Source organism: Pinus tabuliformis, chromosome 4_1, assembly GCF_031772625.1.
Source record: "Pinus tabuliformis cultivar Carrire ecotype Pingquan chromosome 4_1, CPIR1, whole genome shotgun sequence".
Lineage (NCBI taxonomy): Eukaryota > Viridiplantae > Streptophyta > Pinopsida > Pinales > Pinaceae > Pinus > Pinus tabuliformis.
In genome coordinates, this window is record NC_142303.1 from 213,060,848 (window position 1) to 213,066,275 (window position 5,428).

Here is a 5,428-nt window from a genome sequence, read left to right on the forward strand (position 1 = left end):
TGTACACTTTGCCCCTTTAATTGGTGAAGAGTTTGCCAACTCATCATTGCTTTCTGCATATAAGCTAGTGGATAGAATTGTTTTTTAATGGCAGAAACAAATTGACTCCAAGTAGAAATAATTTTACCATGCTTCTTTAAATCAACTTGTGTCCTGCCTTCCCACCACACTAGGGCAGTGCCTCCAAGGCGAAGGCTGGCCAGATGAATCTTTCTCCTTTTTGAATCAATGTTCTGCACCCTCCAATATACATCAATATGTCTAATCCAGTTACCTAGCTTTTCTTCATTTAATTCCCTATCATAAATTGGCAAATCAAATTTTACATCTAATTTAATCACATAAGTCTTCTTCTTTTCCTTCTTAGGGCTAGGAGATGAGGATGATGAAGGAGATGGCGGAGGAGATGATGGAGGAGGCTTTTCCCCTTTCCCTTGGCCCTCTGGAGGGGCATCTAGAGAAGGTTCCTCAGCTCCTTTGTCTTACTTAAGTGTTGAGGTGCTTTCACCTCAACCCCTCTTAAATTCCTGATACATCTCTTCCACCATGGCCCTCATGGCCATAAAACTGTCCATGAACTGAGATTCTGAGACCAAATGAGTTTCTTCTGAGATTCTCCTGCTCTGATAGACTCTTCCAATTTCTGGGTTGGCCTCAACAAGTTCTCCTTTTCCTAGTTTGAGCTTTGACCTAGTTAGCATTCAAAAAAAATACAACACAAGCTTGTCTAACCTTAACAAACCAAAAACCAAAAGCTCTGATACCACTTGATCTGAAAATGAAGATCTTAGATTACTTTTAAGGTATTACAAACTCATGTGCATGGATTTGCCTATATTACATAGTGCAGCGGATCAAGAAGATTGCGAATAATACAGGCAATGAGCAGTTAGAGAAACATAATAGACAAACCCACATAACACAACAAGTTTAATATGGAGTTCACCCAAAACTCTTCGGCTACATCTCCTGGTCCAACCTTCAGTGGTGACCCCTCTATTATGTCTTTCAAGAACAGAGTTTTACAAAATGTGAGTCTGAATTGAGTCTCAACACACAGCTACAAAATAGCAGGAGTTTAGCTTGAATCCCTCTAGCCTCTCTGAGTACACAGACTCTTTCTTCCACTCTCTGTCTCTGTTTTCTCTCTATCTCAGTATTGCTTGCCTTTGTCTTCTGTCTTCTGTCACTTTTAAGCCAATCGGTGTTGTCTATTTGTTTCCCCTTCTCCTGCTCTCTGGCTCCCACCCTCTGTCCGCTCAAATCCCCTCTAAGCGTTAGCCAATCATGACATAACATCTTAAGGGAAGGTGGCCACCTGTTCTACAACGGAAGGGACCATCGGGCTTTTGAAATCTCTAAAAATAGCCTTCTCTATTCACACAGAGAAATACACTAAAAACATGGGAAAATTTGCCAAATTATCGTTTATTGGACTTCAAATATCCTTAAATCCATCCTATACTCCTATCGGGTCCGCCTTTAATCACTATCGCAAGTCGCAAGTGCCCCTGTGTCATGGTTTCCTTTGTATTTGTAAAAATACACTAAAACACTGAAAATCCAGCAAAATGGCTTTATGGCGGACTTGAAATATTATATATTTGCATCTATAAGTTCCATCAGGTTATGTTTTATCGCATCGGGCACATTTCCTTTGTATTTCATTTATTTGGCGAAAATGCACAATACACATAAAAATGCCATTTTTCGGATCTCAAAATATGTTAAATATCATCTATAACCCCATTAGGTCTAGCTATCGTAAGTCATATTTATATTGGCCCCACTCCGTTGTATTACTGTGATGCGATATTATGATGTGATTGATCACAATCGCATATCGCATAGTCCCCTGGGCCGTTGTAAGCGCTTCTTTATTTTTCGCTGATGCGATATCGCAAGTTAACCTATGTCGTCGATCTGCATGCTTGATTGATGGTCCTCATTGACCCGCGTTGATCGCTATCACAACTTTTATATGGTAGCCTCTGATAGCCTCCGCCTACCTTCGCCGATTGCGATATGCTGATCGGATCTAGACTGTTGATTGGCCAGATCCGACAACTCCTGTGCATCATTCCTTTGACCTTCGATAGGCCAGTTTTCCACTATTTCTTCATGTTTTTCATTCCTGATAGTGCTTTCTGCCTTCTGCAAGGTTTATCCTTATGCGATAGTTTTTTTATTTAAATACTTAGAGGGTGTTTTGGATCCATTTTGGATCAAGTTTATACTATCTTGTATATGTCTGAGGCTTCCCTATCTTTTGTTCAAATATTTACGCATTCCTGATGCCCCAAATGGTCCAAATAACAAAGAAAGGGAGAACCTTATGACTTTTCTTGGTAAGAAACCATCTCTTAATAAAGTTAGACAAGTTACCATTGCACTAAATTTTCCTTATACCTAAAGAAAGAAGAGTGTTGGACCATACCTCTTATGCATAATAGCACTTATATAAATATAAGTACTCTGATGTTTCCAAATCGTTCATATATAGACCACATATACCAGGTCCAATCACACTTCTTTGTTGTAGGATATTCTAGGTTAATATTTTTTCGTTCATTGCGAGCCAGAAAAAAGTTTTCATCTTGAGCGAGATATCCCACTTCCACATGACCTGAATCCACTTATCTATATTTTGTATGAGCGGTTTCCGATATAAGTGCTTATATATCCTTTTTTACCATTGGAGCTTCTCTCTTAGTCTTTCCATTCCATATCAGTTTATCGTGTTGTTCCTAAATTGATACCCATTTCAATTAAAATTTTAGTGTAATGTACCCATTCTTGTGTGAGACCTTCCTGGATGTCTAGGACATATGTCGAACTCCATATATAGCCAAACAAAAGCCCTGACTGTATGTTATGTATCTGATTCAAATAAATAATATCCTTATTATGGATGTGTTGTAGTAAAGGAGCCCACAAAGTGAATCATTCCTTCATACCGACCATAGAGTCCAGCTTGATCATAACCTTAAACCCATCTCCAATCTCCCATCTAGTAATGTCAAACATTTTCCATGCATATAGTTTACCTTCATATAACTAACCATATGAAGTTGGTTGAAATTACCCAAGATGTCAAACATTATACCCTTTTTTGGTTGGAAAATGGGGTACATTTATATTCTTGATTAAGCTTTTTTATGGTCATGGGATCTACAATCTTGGTTGCAACTATGCTACCTTTTCAAATAACTTATCATCTCCTATTTCTAAACTTTTGCCTTATTTTATGATATTGAAATTGTACTATGTATATTTGTATATGTAGTGGTTATATGCCACGAGAGCATGCTATGTTCAGGCAAGTATCTATAAAAACTGATGTTTATAGCTTAGGGGTTCTTGTCATCGAAATTATCACAAGAAGAAAGAACACAGACTACAATTTATCAGCTGAAATGTAGATTCTTTTAGGATGGGTGAGATACATATCTGCCTTTAATTTAATACCATGCTATTTAGTTCATGTGGATGTGTCCACTGTGTATATATATCTGATAAGAATGATGAAGCCTCTATGATTATGCAAGTATGGAGGTCATACAAAGCAGGAAACATTGTGGGGATAATTGATCGAGAAATTATTGGAATATGCGATGAAAAGCAAGCGGTGAGATGCATGTTATCATTAATGGAGAAAGTTAGCTTTACTATGTTTAAGTGTTTGTTGCTTTAGAATAGGATTGAGATCCTATTTGTTAGGGAGTGGTTCAAACCACCCAATATTCTGAAAGCCTATATGTACTAGGTTGCTCTCTTGATGGAATATTGAGCTTGTATGAGTGTTTGTACACTCTCCAGGTATCTCAACCTGGAGATTCATTTAGTTAATATATTGAGTTTTTATCATGGTATCAGAGCTTCAAGAATGTCGATCCTATAAGCTAAGTGGAGATAGCGACTGAGCCGAAATCATTGCAAGTGTTGGGTGCACAAACGTGTCGATCCCACTGTTACCCTTCCGCATTTTTTCATTTTGTCGCCTGTCACAGCTATCTAGTGTACAGTCACGCAAATGTTCACGAGACCATGGTGGTAAGTCACACCGACCTTGAGCTCAAAGGAGAGTGTAGGAAATTGAGACCTTACTACGTGGTGGGTTGTCGTTTGCGTGGTGGGCCACCGTCTGAAGCTGGTGTGTTGAAGCGCAACATTGTAATTGTGAATCTAAGTGGTTGGTTAGAGCACAAGAGAGTTATGTGTGGTCGAGCACTATGACAAAGAGAGATATTTATTGTTCATATCCTGAGTTGTGTATGGTGAGCAGCTTGTTTTCTTGAACATTCTGTCGATTTGGAGTATGCCACTCCCGCAAACAGAATGAGCTAAGTGAGAGATCTCAAAGGGAGTACGTGAGAAAACAAAGGAGGAGCCCTCTCTCTCTATATCGAATCAAGATCGGTGGCATTTGTCATGTTATTGATCGAGGAGGAAAAAAAACTGACCTCTGCTCAAAAAGTGCTATCTTGTTCCCTGAAATCATCCTGGTGTGGCTACTGGGAGGACGTAGGTGTGTGCTGTTAGACATGCATTCGACCACAAATATGAGGCCGCTAGAGGAGAGCCAGCAAAGGAGATTCGCTCGACAGTCAATGTGTCAAATGTACATTGTGTTTGAATCAATGACCTAAGACCAGATCCCTGAACAAAATTCGACTGCGTAGGAGTGCAAGAGGAAACGAGGATCTACAGCCCATTGCGGGAGGTAGTGGCTTCATTCGTTTGGTGAGAGAGATGCGTACTAACTTGGGAATGGTTGAATCCAAGTTTCTGAATAACCCTTGACTAGTGTGAGCGTGACAGTAGCTGTGGGTGGAATTGTGTAGAGGAATTGTGTGCTAACCTAGCCACATTCCTGAAGAGTTCACGGGAGGCTGAGATCCATCACTCAGTTGCAGCGGAGATCGAAATCGAGTCAGCTGCGTAGAGGTCAAAGTGGAGCAATGGAGGTTGATATCGTGTTGGCTGCATAGAGGTTAGGCACTAGAGCTGCATAGAGTCCCGTCCCCACGAATTTGTTGTTGGAGAAGCTGCGTGGAGGCGAAGAGAAGGCTATGCCTTGGCGGTGCCTGTTGGATGTTGAGGTGAGGTGTGGAGGCCGGATCACCAGGAGGGCAGATCACCAAACAGAGACAGAGGAAGTGTTTTGTGTTGCCTGTCAACGGCTTCACCGTGCTGTCTATTAATGGTTGCATTACAATTCGAAGGAAGATCGTGGATTAGTTTGGAGTTGCATGAGAGCAGCTAGGCATGCCTTTGGATCTGCGCAGTGGCAACGACTCTTTTTTTTTTTGGAGTGTGGATGCATGAATTGCATGAATTGGTTGACGAGTTTGGTTGGTGTTCCACGACTAGTAAGGGGCTTTGATCCTCATCCACCCTCTTCATCTAACAACTTTGATTATCTCCA